The 16,322-nt window shown below is 41.4% G+C and overlaps 1 protein-coding gene across 1 annotated transcript in view; it reads left to right on the top strand.

Moving 5' to 3' along the window:
• Positions 1-16,322, top strand: part of NDUFS4 (NADH:ubiquinone oxidoreductase subunit S4) — a 52,856-nt gene that overhangs the window by 23,971 nt on the left and 12,563 nt on the right. The gene's annotated exons all lie outside the window — the stretch shown is intronic.

Here is a 16,322-nt window from a genome sequence, read left to right as displayed (position 1 = left end):
GGCGGTTATTAGGCAGAACAATTTATTTTCATTTATTGAATGGGATAGATCTACAGGTGCCTCCCCAACCGGCAACAGCCCCCAATGCCCAGGAGCAGGATTTTGAGGAATATTTTGAGCTTCTGCCGGGGGTGGGGGGATATGCAGGAACATTGTACTCCGTGATGGAATCCTTATGCCTCTAAAATTTAGTCTGAATCCAAGCTGTTGTTACGATTATATCTTCCTTGTCTTCCATGGAGCTCAAAGCAGTATACATAATGGCAGTGCCGGATTTACGTATAAGCTAAACAAGCTATAGCTTAGGGCCCCACTCTCTTGGGGGCCCCAAAAAAATTTAAAGGAAAAAAGAATGGGATGTACATTTTCAAAATATAAGATAAAAAACCAATAAAATAAAACCTACATACAGCAACAGTGTTTTGTGTTGTCTAGGCTCCTATGATGTAAGTAATGGGCCCCGCCTGCATATTTTGTTATGTGCAAATGGCTTTAGATACCTATTAGGTCCATAAATTACCATATAGCATGTATTCAACACAAAAAACAGCGACAATTTATTGTTGACAAAGGACAGCTGGATATATAAAGGGCCCCATTACCTTCAATAGCTTAGGGCCTCATCAAACCTAAATCCAGCCCTGCATAATGGTTCTCTGGTAGTATTTTATCCCCGCACAGATGAGATCGAGACCATCAGACTACACATAAGATGAAAAGGATATGATCCTGTTCGTTAGTAAGTATGGATAACTATGGCGATTTATTAAGCAAAATTGCAGCATTCAGACGGAATAAAAACAGAAGTGTCTCCTATCACACAGGGGAGCTTGGTGGATGACCCTTCTAGCGGTAATACAGAATAAGAATCCCCTGAAGCCAGGGACTGAATCATTTGCCAGTCCTTACCAAGATGATAATAAAATACAGAATGTTACACATTGGATCTCAAAAATATTTTCCCACGATTATATATCTTTCATGGTGACTCTCAGAGAGAGGAAAAGTTAAGGTATAATTAAGATTTTTTAAAAAAAATCAAATACAGTGATGGTGGATGAAGAAACTGGGAGTGGGGATGATGGAAATGTCCCAACCTGAGATTTTGCTCAGCAGTATAAATAGAAAAGCAGCCATTAATTCATTGTGTGTAATAGAAGCCAGATGAATCTTCATAGAGGAGTATAGGTGGAGGTGTAACATGCTGATAGATTTCATCTTAAATCGGCTGTTTAAAAAGGAGAGACCAACATTTTTTAAAAAAATCAATTAACTGCTATTTTTAAGAAATCCAGCTTGTTCAGAAGGCATAATCAGAAAGCAAGTTTAATTAATTAAAATTTATTTTGATGGTTAATTGTGTGGTTTCAAGACTCCTATAAAGAAAGCTGTATTCAGGTTTGGGTGACACTTGAGATGGTTATGTTCTTAATAAGAATAGCTTTTTTCACAGATATGAAGTTGTGTGTGATAGATACATCACTATCACATGCGTGAGGTTTTTACCTTCATACTGATTCAAAACTGTAATGGCCAATAGCTGGAACTGGTAATGGCACAGAAGTTCATGAAATTGTCCTGCTTGTAGTTTTCAGCTGTATTACAAATTCAGAACCATTTCCCCCCTGAAGTTCTCAGCTCTGAATGTTACTTAGATTCGATGCGTGCCTGTTCATCAGACTGTGTGCCCAGAGGTAGCTGCTTTGTAGGCACGTGTTCAGAAATTCTTTAATATTAAACATCTTACTACCAATAAAACTACCATATGAAAATTCAGTCAACCGAGGAGCCTTTTGTTAGGTGAATATCATCTCTGTTTGTAATTTGTGATTGCAAGAAACTGTGGGTGTTAGTCCTTCCCCCATCCAGACCTCCTTTTTGTGCAGAAGAGGGAGTTGTGTAGAAGAGACAGTTGAATTTCCAAGTGGCTTTCCACCATGGCTTGGGGTGAATGCACGGCAGATGAAACCAAGCTATAATATTAAGGGAGTAATATGGCCACACATATACAAGCTGCACCGTCAGGATGCATGCTCCAATGTAAGGAGTTTGGGAGAAGGCTCATAGACAAGATTTTTCCAGAGCCTTGAAAGTGAACAATGCTCCTATTGATTATGTCAGAATATTTCCCCTAATGTTGCCATCAACAAGAGGGATTATTAGTTACACAAGGGATTGCATCACTACATTCCATGCCCAAGCTCCAGAGAAGTGTGTTATGAGCTCATCATTCTAGCATAACAGAATTATAATCATCCCCCACTTTTATACATTTTATAGGTTTATGACTGAACTGAGGCTATCGTATTTTGGTCACATCATGAGACGACAAGAGTCACTGGAAAAGACAGTCATGCTAGGAAAAGTTGAGGGCAGCAGGAAAAGAGGAAGACCCAACAAGAGATGGACTGACTCAAAGGAAGCCACAGCCCTCAATTTACAAGATCTGAGCAAGGCTGTCAAAGATAAGACATTTTGGAGGACTTTCATTCATAGGGTCGCCATGAGTCGGAAGCGACTTGACAGCACTTAACACACAACACACACTTTTATACAAAGGGCAGGAATTCCTTATCAACAAATTGCTTGGCAGAGTTGTAACTAAAGTCATCCTGTGAGGTATGTGTATGGGCAAGACTTCCTGCCGAGGAACCCACTTGCACATGCTTATCTAATCTGGTTGCAAAATTTTGATTTGGAGGTTATGGCAAATAGCAACCCCTATAAACAGTGCTGTGCAAATCGCACACCCCGAGCAGCAGGGGAAGACAGACTGGACTCTCTCTTTGTGCTCCAACTGTCTTGTCACTGCTGATAGGTAGCTAGTGGGAGGTGGGGACATGTCTCACCCTCCCCTTGATGATGCCTCCTGGCACTGAAATTGAGAGATTTACTGCTTCTGATTGTGGAGGTACCCTCTGTTCACCATGACCAATAGGTATTGATTGACTTCTAGGGTCAGTTCAGGTTTGATTTATCTTATCAGCTTTTTAATAGTCTACTTCTGTTTTATGAATAGTTTTTATGCTGCTTACGTCCAATTCCTTGCTTTTTACTGGCTTGTTTTGTTTATACTTTTTTTTTTAAATGATGAAGCTGCCTTGAGCAGGACTCTGAAGAGGCTGCATAGAAATATTCTGAATAAATAAGCGTGTTGCTGTTTTGCCTGTTGTGTGGTGAGAATAGAGGCTTTTGCCACAAATGCATCACCCTTTCAGATAAAATTGTCCAGCTCTGCGCTACTCAGCTGTAGGCACATAGAACATGACCATAATGTGCCAGCACAGCATTGCTCAGGCAGACATTAGGGGTCAGGGTTATTCAAACAGTCCCTTACTCCTTATCCCACAGGCAGTCAATTCTGCTGTACAGAGTAGTTGCTGCCCCAGTGCAAGAACAGGCTAGGGGCCTGGTACCAGTCCTGTGTCTCGCTGAAACTGTGGTCCAAGAAGAGGTCTGATTTCCCCCTCTGTTCAGCTGGTGGAGCCGTGCTTTACTCTCCCTCTTCCATCCAGATATATTCTTACAGCTTGTTCCATTTCAAAGCATAGCTGAAGGACAGCTGTATCGCGGACAGAGGCAGTGGAAGGATTAGGAAAGCTATATGACCAAAGCTTTGTGTTTAAATTGGAGACTGTGTCATTGACGGAAAGAAACTTTCCTTCTTTACACTTCGAAGTACGGGAAGTATGTTCTTTCGTTACACTTACATCACCCCAGTTTGTTAAGAACAAATATGGGGAAAGTACACTAAGATGGCTGATAATAATGCTGGATTTTTTGGCACAGTTCTTCCCGTTAGAAGAAAACCATCCGCCGAAAGATGCATTCCAAGTCTTCCCATATTTCTTTTAGCATGTTTTAAGGTGTAAATACGGATACACTCAGTTGTCGGGAACTCTGACAGTAGTCTCCAACTTATGTAGGTCTCGTTGCCATGTGACAACGAGACCACTTTTTAATTTTTTAACTCGTATATATGTCAGGCTTTTTAACCTTGAGGTGCAACATACTTGTTAAAGACTAATTTTCTAGAATTAGTCTAGAATTTCGGGGAGGGGGCTGGGAGTCCACCTCCGTACTCCAGTGGCATACAAGTCCTCTATAAAGACAGAAGGTGAGCCCTTCTTGTGCTCTTCCAGATCACTTGGGAAAGGACTGGTCTTTTCTTGAAAATTGCCACTCGATTCTATCTTCTGAAATTGTTTCCGTTGTAGGTCTTCATACCATACTGAGGTCAGCGGTCAAAGATTTTTAACTCATCATCTGTACCACTGTCACACCCCTTCGCTCAAAAACTGCTGTTTTAATCTTTTAGGACATTCCCTAGAAAAAACAGAGTGACTTTCTTCCTCAGTTGGCCGGTTGTTGGGTTTGAGTGACTCTATTTAGTGCACTATTCTTTAGCCTAGAGGATATAACCTTTCTTTTTGTTTACCACAACATTAATACTTTCTATTTTGAACACTTGATCCCTCTCTCCCCCTCTCCGCTTTTCCAAGGGTAATTAAGGAACCTCAGAAGTAAATCCAAGACATGCCTAAATAACTTGGCTAGCCGCTCCGGTACCAAGTTTCTTAGCATACAGAGGTCATTATTTCTTGATACAAAACTGAAGAACTTAGTCTTATAAAAGTTACTAAACTGGGTTAAATAATTTGTATACTTTTCAGTCTTAAAGTGGTGTATCACTCTTTATTTTTATAAGCAAAATTACTATACTCAAAATTTATCGTCACACATTCTGGACACAGCTTTTTCAACACTTTTTTAAATGTCTAGAAACTAGATTTCTAATTAGAGCCGAACCAGTTGATACTCAGGGGGTTTTTTCTTATTGATTTCTGAGTGCTAAAAGGCAGTGTTTTCTACCACAAACAGTTCTGTAAAGCTCAAAATCCATAATACAGAGTTCCCCACCATGGCACCCATGGGGGCCATGGTGCTCGCTGGCCTTTTCAGAAAGTGGGTAGGGCCATAGCAAGGCAGGGCTTGTTATTGGCTACCCTCATTCACATGAATGGGTTTTCCATGGGTCCGGTAACAGCTTCAACCACTGGAAGATCGGGACTGGTATGCGCTCGAGTTTCCTTAGTCAGTGTATGGTTCCATTTCCCCTTCAGGTTTTCCTTTTTTTATTTTTCCAATCTTTTTTTTCTGTCCCTCTGCAGGCTTTCCTTCATTTCTTCCTTTCTCCACGTCCTGTGGTAGCCATTTTGGAGTGGCGCTCGCCACCCCCTCTCAAAATTACAAAGGTGCCCACATGCTGAAAAAGGGTTGGGGATCCCTGTCATAATGTACTGTTCCTTTGGGGATTTTTAATAGATGGGAATCGCAACAGGAGTATTGGTGTTGCATCCTCTTTGGGTCGCTGGCTGCACTTCTTCTTTTGCTGTCCAATGGAGTTTTGGACAGCTCTGGAGTTCTGCACTGAATTGCATCAAGTTTGTTGCTATACTTACAGCTCTAGTAATTGCTTGTATTGCCAGGATGCACGTAATCTAAAGGGTTTGCTTTAAAATATATCTTCGTAGAAGGCTGTGAAATCTTCCCAAGCCGGGAAAACTCATAGAGGTCTCTCTTTGGAGACCTTTAAAAAAAATGATGCGTATACGACAGATTAAAAAAAAAAAGATTTAAAGCTCGGGAAAGAAGGAAGGAAGATGACAGCAATGAAAGTAGTTCCAAGAGGTTTCTCAACAAGAATGTTAAAAGTGAAGAACTCCACAATAAGTATTATATATTATTGTTCTGAGGCATACACTTCAGTGCTTCAGAAGGAGGACAAGGCTTGTTCTTGAGTTCAGACTTGAAGAAACTATTAGCAGTACTTGCTAGCCTGGATCGGCCAAAGCAGGTGCAGACATAAGTTCAGAAGACGAGACTCTGGCAGTAGCCAAACTGTTTGAACTGCACCATTCTTCTACTTATTGCCAAGGGACCATTTATAATTGTGCGTATTAGCTAGCTATGCCTGCTGACACTATTCAGGAAAGAGATTCCACAGTGACTGGATGGGAGGCTACTTTCGGACTTATGGCTGGATGGAAACAATACCAGCAACTGACAATGGGTTGGATGCAGCATTCCCTTCTGCTAAGCGATGGACTTCCCTTTGCTGGAGCAAGGGGTCTTAGTTAACAGAAAAGAGTAACTGGATCATAGAATCATAGAGTTGGAAGGAACCACCAGGGTCATCTAGGCCAACCCCCTGCACAATGCAGGAAATTCACGACTACCTCCCCCGCACACCCCCAGTGACCCCTACTCCATGCCTAGAAGATGGCAAAAAAGCCTGTTCCACTGAGGAACCGCTCTAACTGTTAGAAAGTTCTTCCTAATGTTTAGCAAGAAACTCTTTTGATTTAATTTCAACCCATTAGTTCTGGTCCGACCTTCTGGGGCAACAGAAAACAACTCAGCACCACTGTTTTGTGCTCACTGTTTGTTTAATGGTTCATGTTTTAACATTTTTAAGTGCAGTGTGTCTGACCTTATTCCAGCTCTTCCTTTTCCCCAAATACTTAACCTTGAGTTCTGTCGCATTCTTCCACCCCTAATTGTGCTCTTGATTATCACTTTGAAGTCTATCATGTTAAAAGTGATAATCAAGGCCACAATTAGTGGTGGCAGATTCAACTCTTCGAGTTGTGCATGTGAAGCTAGGATGCAGAAAATAGAAACCATTTGTAAATGGACAGACTTCTGCAAACGCTGTAAAGTGGAGGCACCTTCCCTTACGCACTTCCATAGAGTTTCTTGGATTAGCTATTGATACCAGCTGTCATCTTGGAACACTGTTCTGTCTGCTGCTTTTAAAGAAATCTGAGCTATACAAACACAATAAAAGGCTACAGGTCTGTAACGTGTCTCTCTCAAAAATCTCTTTTAAAAACTGGCATGAACAAGCTGTTATCAGAAGGTGGTTTTTCAGGAGTAGGTGTACATTTATGTACAAGGACATAGAGCTAGATCATTGTGGCTTCCAATAAACTGCTAGAATCAATATTGCGCACCAGTATATTTTAAAAAGAGGGACTTTATAACCCTTCAGTTACGTTGGTGTTAAAAGTGTACTCTGAAATAGTACATGCATATTTATATTCAGATTGGTATATTCGCTTTTTTAAAAAAAAAAAGCTAATTCATTGCAATTTATTGCCTGCCAATTAATTCCCTCTTTAATTAGAATAACGTATCTCAATTCAGCCTCCAGTGCTTGCCGCCACTTGCTTTTCTAAGTAATTACTGTTTGATTAAGCATGTGGCAGTGTTAGCAAGCTCAGCTGGCTGGCTAGTGATACAGAGAGCTCTCTGCAAAATGTCTGCAGGCAACAAGTCCTCCGCCAGCCGACAGACTGTATCTGTAGCTGTGGCAGATCGAGCAACAAAATCAATATGTTATCTGGGGTTTTATAATCTTTTGAAGGAGAAGAAACTTTTTAAAACAAAACAAAAAAACACATGAAAAGGTAGAGCTGTAAGATCATTCTAATTTTCCTTTGATGGCAAATGGGCATCTTCGGACAGCTTTTCAAGAAATTCTGTGGACCAACAACAGTAGTTCGTTCTGAATTACTAATCCTGACAAATGTATACTTGTGTTGATGGTTGTACTTTATTTTTTTTAGAGCAAAGGGGGAGGGAATAGAGGTTTGGGGATTTCATTTTGTCAGTTCCTTTTCTTTTTCCTTTTTTTTTGTGTGCATGGCAGCACTATCTCTGTTAGGTTACAGAAGTGTCTGAGATTGGGGTTATACAATTTTCCAACATCTCAAGTGTCTGTTTTGTCTGGACTTTGCTTCACGCAGCATTCTTGAGCAGCAAATTTCAAGGCTTTAGTCTGAAGCAGTGGGTCAAAGGATATGTCTGTTTGACGGGCAGACAGGAGGTCTTTCTATTCACAAAGTAGTATTTCAGTTTACATCAAAGAATAGTAGCTTTTCAGGCCTTATTAGGGCTGCAGTTCAGTACAATGGTTTAAAAGATGTGCACCATATATAGTCAGTTCGGGGTGTCTTCTGAGAGATTTGTCACCAAAACACTTACTTTCTTTGTAACCAATGTGTATGACTAACTTGTTTTTTGTATCTCTGTAGATACTGTAACTCATAGTTGGTTGGATCCAGCAAGGCTCTTACGCACAGAGAGACCACTGGACTTGCATGCATATATTCTTGTGAGATCAAACTCTATTTGATCTCTAGACTGGGAAGCACTTGCTCTGTGCAAAACAGTTATCACCTTCTGACAGCGTTGATCAGTTATATTTGTGTGTGGGGGGGATGCTAGGGGACTGAATTCAACACCATCACAACACGGCGGGAATTGGAGAGCCTAAAAATCAGGCTTGCTGTCTCTTTGGAACAATGATCTATTCTGTCAGTGACAACAGTAAATGTCCTTATTTAGAAAAGGAATGTAGTTTCATAAAACATAATCAACAAGATAGAAAAATGGTAAACTAAAACAGGACTGGGAAACCTAGAAATAAATACAAATTTACTAAAGGACAACTGAAACCAAAAGCTCTTCACATACCTGTGAAATAGCAACTGAAAGGTTGCTAGGTGGGCTGTTTCAGGATGGGCATTCCAGAATTTTGTCTGAAAAGGCCTCATCGTTTGCCTCTGCATAAGGGAGCATCCGAAATTGGGTCTTGGAATTCATTTGAGGAATAAGTTATCTTTAAGGTACAAAAACAAATGCTTGAACTGAGTAACAGTCATAATTGTAAGGGACTTTTAAGAATCATTCAGTGGTAGAATTCTGTGTCCTTTGTGACAACTTGAAGTGTCCAGCATAATTGGTTTGATTGTCCAACTGTTTCTGTAGCTAACCTTTCCTGGTGGCAAATCTAAATTGGCTTTTCTGCAAAGCACGTGTTTAGTGTATATTTTATTTATTTAGTTACTTAATTTATACCTTACTTTTCTCCTCAAAGGGGCCCCAAAGTGGCTTAAAACATTCTCCTGTCCTCCATTTTATCCTCACAGCAGTCTTGTGAGGTTCATTAGGCTAAGAGTATATGGCCGGCCCAAGGTCTCCCAGTGAGCTTCCATGGCAGAGTGGGGATTCAGCCCTTGGTCTTCCAGATCCTAGTCCAACATCCTAACCACTGCACTATGCTTTCTGGCTAAGAGTATTCATAGGTACTCGTCCTTTATTCATATTACACACATTTTGGGACTCCTTTGTATCCTGCCCAGTTTCTTGGAATCTACTTTACACTGTGTTTTTTTGTATTTTGTAGCCAAGGTCTAAACTGTGCCGAGTAGAGTGGGGTGCTGTTTAGGGAAGGTATTTGAGTGGTGGGGGGTGGGGACAGAGTTTCACACAGTCTTGCTTCAGTTCATCTACATATGCCTGCTGCAGGTCAGGAGCAAGCTCCGGTGTTGCATAGGCATTAATATGTTGCCACTTTTAGATTTTCCCTGAAGCATCTTTAGTTTGGACCAAAGAAGGCAGCCCTTGGTTGTGATAGAAAGGGCAGAGGATTCTCAAGTCTTTCCTTTCTCGTAACTTCCGCTCTCTCGCCTGAGGTGTCCGGCTGCAACTCACAGTGCCACTTGCAAATTACGGAGACTCTTGGGTTCTGGTTATCTAAGGGTCCTAGAAAAACAAGCAATCCTTCTGATGGTGCCACTCTGCAGATAGGTAAGGTCGATAACTGCCCATACATGTGCATTCTCTGTTGTGGCTCCCACCTTGCAGAAGAGCCTGCCTGAGGAGGTCAAGAAGGCGCTAACGCTTTTATCATCGCACAGAACGTGCAAAACAGAAATGTTCAGGAGGACGTTTTAACAAAGGGATTAGAATTGCAATTTAGTGGAATAGTCTAAGAAGGCCCTTGTGAATTAATGGAATAGTCTAGGAGGGCCTACAAATGAAATAGCACTGACCTGATCTGTCAGGATGGTAGTGTAGAGACCACAGAGCGTGTGATATTTGATTGCAGGCTTTACAATCAAATTCAGCAAAAATTGATACTACCCATTTTGACTGGCCTTCCAACTAGTCAAGGATCCACCCAAGTAATGAAAATACTTTCAGATAGGAATAATAAGGTAACCCATAAAGTCTCCAAATATGCAAGGTTATGTATTAAGCATAGAAGTCCTTGGTCTAACTCAGATAATTGAAGTGGAATATATCACTGAACGGGTAATATTAAGTAAATATTTAATTTTATTGTAAACATTTTACTTTAAATGGTTTTTATGAACAGATATATTGTTACATTTTACCTTTTTAATCAATGTTAATCTTTTTGAATATTTGCTTTGCTAGTCAATGACCGTAATAAATTGAATTGAAGCACTGACCTGGATGGCCCAGGCTAACTTCATCTCATCAGATCTTGGTAGCTAGTAGTATTTGGATGGAAACCCACCAAGGAAGTCCAGGCTTGCTACACAGAGGCAGGCAATGGCAAACCACCTCTGTTAGTTGCCTTGAAAACCCTCTGGGGTCACCACAAGCACTTTTCACCATATAAATGAACTAATTGAGTACATAAAAATATTTGAGTCTTTTAATGCCGCATGGGGTAGAAATTCTTCACAGTTACATTGAGGGCAAGACCATCAGCCCCCACACTAAATGCTTCTTTAGGGCACCTTTGTTTCTTAGTTGATCCCATCTCTGTTTCTATGGAAATCCTGCAATATCTTCAGCCATTTGAGTTAGGATCATGAGCCAATCGGGAAGCAAGATTGTAAGAAAATGATCTTTTTGAGAAGGAAACTCATACCAGTTATGGATGTGATATTGATGGCAAATTATTTCTGGTCTCACTAGTCTCAAGAAATGTGCTTGGTATTCTAAAGCCATTAGTATCTAAACTGCCGCCAATCATCTGTCCAGCTGGAGGAAGGATATAGCAGCACACAAGGGATGCACCTCTTTTGTTAGGACTGCTTCATAAAAATGGATCTTCGTAGAAAACATCTTCCAGATGTTTAGAAAGACCTTTTAAAGGTTTGGTGGTGGCTTTTGGCTGGTTAAATGTTTAAGTGCAGCGTACTTCTATGTAAATCTGATCTTTGAAGGTGTGTTGCTTTTTTTATGGCAATTTGTAAGACAGAAAAAGGGGTGGAGAAGAATAAACTATCCAAAATGGGAGCAGTGGGTGAACAAGGGAAGCATCTGTTTCTGTACTTGGTTCCTTCTGGTAATCAGTGAACATGACTGCTAGCAAAATGACTTCTAGAAGTAGTGTTTAATGAAAGCTTGAAAATCCTGGGCACTAATTAACAAAATACAGTGAAAGTTTAAACTGTTAATAGCCATGACATCCCTAAAGTGTAGCAATGTAGAACATTAACACTGTGTAACTGTTCTGTATTGTGTACTGCTTTAGCAGGGTAACGGTGCCTGTTCTTTTCCGACTTTTCTACCCTGCTGTGTATGGAAATTGGGTTCATTACTTGGTGCTTGTTTTCTACCTTTTGATAACAATATGCATTATAGCATAAAAGTGCAACATCTCTCGTTACCCGGGGTAGGGCAATGCAGGCAAAGAGGAGGATGGGGGTGGGCAGAGCATCTAATGCGTTGAAGATTAATTTCTAAAATAACCTGTTCTGTGCAAATGAAGTCTTAAAAGGTTCTGCTGTAGTCTATGGATGCAAACGAGCCCAAATAAATATTGGCGATTCTATGCCTGTAGTTGTGCCCCCTACACTGTTCACTCTGTGCAGAGCAAGTAGTTGTGTTCTGTTCAACCTTGTGTTAAAAATGTTAGACCCCAGTCAGGGGCTTAAGCATTATTGGGTTTTAATTTCCAAAATGGTCAACGGATACATAAGTGTAATAAGACAATTGTCTCTCATAGATTGGTTTCAGACATCTCTGGGTAGCGCTCAAGTATATGGTTTTTTATTATCCTAACCAAAACTGGGGCCATCCTCAAGACAAAGCTACTAGAGTACACCATAACATGAGGAGGGGGAGAGATTCTGTGCAGGTCCTCCTAGGCGCTCCATAGTTGCCATGCATATCACCAATGTCTCTTCTTCTGTTCTCTTCAGATTTTTATACCGAGAAATAATGTGATTCTGGTACAGACCGATATGGCAGCAAGTGGCATGCTACCAGAATCTGCAGCTGGCTATACCATATCAGCAAAGGCCAGATAGGAGAAATAGTTCCCATAAGGCCTTTTGTCATTTTCGGTGGAATGGTGCTTCTCACTGAAAACATTTTTTAAAATCTGAATTTTCCGTCTCTCTTGCTTTTATTCCCGATCTTACGGCTTATGTGGTGGTTGTAGACGTTTCCATGTATTAGCTGGAAGAACAGCCAGGCCTGTATTAGGAAGTCTATAATGAAATATTTGTGTGTCTGCCTGCCAAACAAGCCAGTTTTTCTTCTCTGGTAGAAACATAACACTCTCTAAATTTCCAGATACTACATTCTCTCAGTGAGACTGTGTACATGTAGTTAATATATGTTGGTATTCAGATACATCTGTTGGCAGAATTTTAGTGCACCTGTGGGCAAATACGCCAATAGTATATTTTCTTTTCACAGGCAATTTCTCGGAGCAGAATTAAAGCAGCCTGAGGGGCGGTGGCCAGCCTTTTCCCCTCCTTTGTTTTTGCTACAGTTCGGCAAGAAGGAGAAGAGGGCAGGTGGTGGCAGCGACTCCAAAGCAAACATTACAATTTCACATAATCATTTATCTGAGGCAAGAGGGGGTGGGGGGGAAACCACCTGCAAAGGCAGGCTTCCAAGCAGGTTAATCTTCTTTTAAAATAATGTAATGTTAACTTGCCATTAGATTGATGCCCCCATTAAATATGAGGGCAAATGTAAAGGGTGTTAGTAGCCTTAAGTAATATTCAGAGCGATCGCTTACCTATAGTGGCTTGGATCTTATGAACAAGTTCCGTGCAGGTCAGGTAGTCTCTGCCATGGGGCTCATGTCTTCTTCCGTTTGGTTTTCAGTGAGCCTTTGCATAAACAAACTTTAGCGGACGAGGGAAAATGCTACCTAGAGACTGCCTGAAGCCCATAAGCCATAAGATGCAACTCTGCAGGCCAAAGACATCTTTCTGAAGTTCTTTGAGGGGACTTGTACGTTCCCACATATGGACGGTCAACCACTGGCACAGCATTTGGCAGAACCTTTTGTGTGACTTAAATGCTGAGAGGTTGTGTCGAAGCTACCACTTTTTTAACCTTGTGAGAATTTTTCACACTTTATGCAGTTATGTGAAGCTCGGTTTAGTACAGAAAGGGAGACGTAGCCAGTCCTGGCTTTCAGTGTTCGAGTCTAGGATGTGCTCATTTGCAAATCCTTATCACACGTTACATTTTCAAGTGGAGACGTGTTTTACATCTTTGGTGCTTACCTTAAAACGAGCAGTTTGCAGAACAATTTGTGGAAGATGAACGGCTAGGGGAAAATGCATCCTTTCCCCAGAAACATTGCATTATTTTTTAAACTCTTAGTTCCTACCACTGATTTATCTGAGCTATTCCATCCAGATTAGTACTGAATTTCCCTTTAGCAAATATTAAATGACAACTCTTACAGAGTCTCCCCTCATGCTCTGCTGCTCCCCTACCCCCCAGCTGAATGTGACAGGATGGGCCAAAGAAAAACTAAGGTCATCGACAGGATCGCACATCCTTTTTGGGCTTCATGTATGTGGTGGTGGAGCTTGGAAACATGGATGATGGTTGGAAAACTGTAATGGGAGGTGCTGAAGAACTTAGTTACATTAACTTCATATATATCATTTTCTGGCTTCATTCTGTGTCTTAATGATGTTCTGGAGCACTCTGGTTTGAATAAATAGAGGGGGTGTGGCTCAGTGGTAGAGAATCTGCTTGGCATGCAGAAGGTCCCAAGTTTAATCCCTGGCATCTCCAGTTAAAAAGACTAGGCAGGTAGGTGATATGAAAGACCCCTGCCTGAGACCCTGGAGAGCCACTGTGGTCTGAGTAGACAATACTGACTTTGATGGACCAAGGGTCAGATTCAGTATAAGGCAGCTTCATGTGTTCATTGTATAGTAAATAGCTGGATGGGAATGCTGATTTTGGTTAATACATGTTAGTTACGTGGATCCAGTTGGCTGAGGGAGGGGGGTTCCCTCTCTGTGATCCCTCCTGATCATCACCAGGTCATAGAGGAATTGTGTGTAATACGCATGCAAGCCTGAAGTGGACGATGCCAGAAACAGACATTGACAGAAATTTGTCCATATCTGGGGATGCTTAAGAGGCACCAAATGGAGAAAACCTCATCTGGCCCATATATGTGAATCGTCCCAAAGTTACTGCATGCACATCCATGTGTGTCCCCTCCTACACATTTTGTTGAGGGGTCGTGCATAAATATTTAAAGTAAATAATATGGTGCAGGAAAGGCATGTTTCAGTGCAGAGAAGAACGTCTTTAGGGCACGCGGGCTTCCCCTTGCCTATTCTGCCTTTGAGCTAAGTACCTGCTTATGTCAAGCATTTATCCTGCAGATTTCTTCTTGCGTGGAGCTCCTCCCAGAAGATGTTAGGTCCTGGGAAAGCATCAGTGAAAACAGCAGCAACAGAGTGCAACCACATTGGTTTCCCCATAGTGACAAACAGTTTCATGGAAATAAATAGATGAAAGCACACATGCCGCCTTTGCTCCTGGCTGCCCCGATTACAGTGTTTTCTGTTACTTGGTTTGAACGCTTCTGTTCTTTCCCTAGGAAGACCCAGAGTGTTCTGCTAAATCTCTTACAGCTTTTCAGTAGTCTCTTTTAAAACATGTTTGTGGGCACGGCAGTAGACTTCTGTAAACGTATCTGAAGCAGCAGTGTCTTCTCTTTAGTCTCCATCTTTTATATATAAAAGCAGAAGCGGTGGAGGTTAAGTAGGTTGGGCGACCGGAAGTAATTACTAAGGCCGATGGCATTTTTTTTTTTTTGCAGTTTAATAAAGGCAGGGGCTAATTATTCAGTTTTTATTTAAGCGAAATGGTGCCAAAAAGGGAGGCTTCCGCGGAGCAGCTGCACTCCTTCAGTGTTACCCTAATTTACCACAGACACAACTGTCACAAACAGAACTTTTAAACTTGATATATAGCCATGAAAGTAAGGGGGGGGTCTTTTGTCTGGGAGTGCATTGCAAAAGAACCCCTTTTCAGCCGGCAGATGATGGACAATGATGAAAATTTGATTCTTTGAAGTCGTAATGGTCATTGAAATGTGTGAAATTCTGGCATTGAAAAGAGGGCAGCGAGCAAGACTCCGAGTCTTGGGTGGCTGCTGGAAGCTCGCTGGGAGGTTTTCTGCATTTTGACATCGACTTCCCCCCACGGCTTGTTCCCAGCTTCCCTTATTTAGAAGAGCAGGACAAAGTTAAACAGTGGGTAGTTGCTCTCAGGGGTTCCTGCACAAATTCTGGCGGGTAGAGTGGTGCAATATGTCATCGTGTAGATCCGTGAGGCAAAAAAACACCGATGCTCGGACGTCTACGAATAACCTAGCGGAAGAAGAGTGGCTATTATTCCCTCCTGTTTGTTGGATTATTAGCAGGCCATTTGGTAGGGTTCAGTGTTTCCATTACCAATTCCTTCCATAACAGGGTGGTTGAAGGGGCTGAGCTCAGAAGTGGGATTCTGAGTGATGGAACCATCATTGATTTAAAAAAAGAAAGAAAAGAATTTGTGGTAAATACGCCATTCCCTCACCTTTTGGGGAGGGATGAGAAGGGGGGGAAGAGGCTAAAACCCTAAACATTGCTGTCCAAATTATCCTACTGTTGTATTTTAGGATATTTTTTAATTTTTTGCAAAAGCTAAATGGAACCTGCCCTTCCTTTTATTTGCTTCTTTCCCTGCAAAACTTTTGCCCCCATACTACAGCATGCCCTAAACTGGGAAGAATACTTTGCCATGCCGGACAGAGTTATGTAAACTCCACCAGCTGATCTATTAACAATCTAAAAGCAAAAAACAAAAACCCAAACAGTTTTGAAGATATCTGTTTGAGCATCGGCTCGATACTGAAGAAATCCCACAGGTACTGTCTTGCATGCATCTGAACATGAACGAGGGCTTGCCGCGAGCCAGAAATTTGCGAAGCACGATGTTGCCTGAAAAGAGGAGAGCAGATCTGAAGAACAGAAACTAAATAAATAAATAAACCCCGTCTCGCCAACATCTTTGTTATTTTAACAAAAAAAAGTTGGTTCGCAGGTAGTTTTCACTGAGAACTTGAACTCAGAACAAAGCACTGGGAGACACAGCACAGAGTTGGACTTAGTCCTTTTCAACTATTTATATTGTTTTTTAAACAGCGTCTTGAAGCGGGAGCTTTAGCCCCC

The sequence above is a fragment of the Euleptes europaea genome, chromosome 4, assembly GCF_029931775.1.
Source record: "Euleptes europaea isolate rEulEur1 chromosome 4, rEulEur1.hap1, whole genome shotgun sequence".
NCBI classification, from domain to species: domain Eukaryota; kingdom Metazoa; phylum Chordata; class Lepidosauria; order Squamata; family Sphaerodactylidae; genus Euleptes; species Euleptes europaea.
The sequence above is the reverse complement of the archived record's forward strand: the minus strand, read 5'-3'. Positions and strand labels throughout refer to the sequence as shown.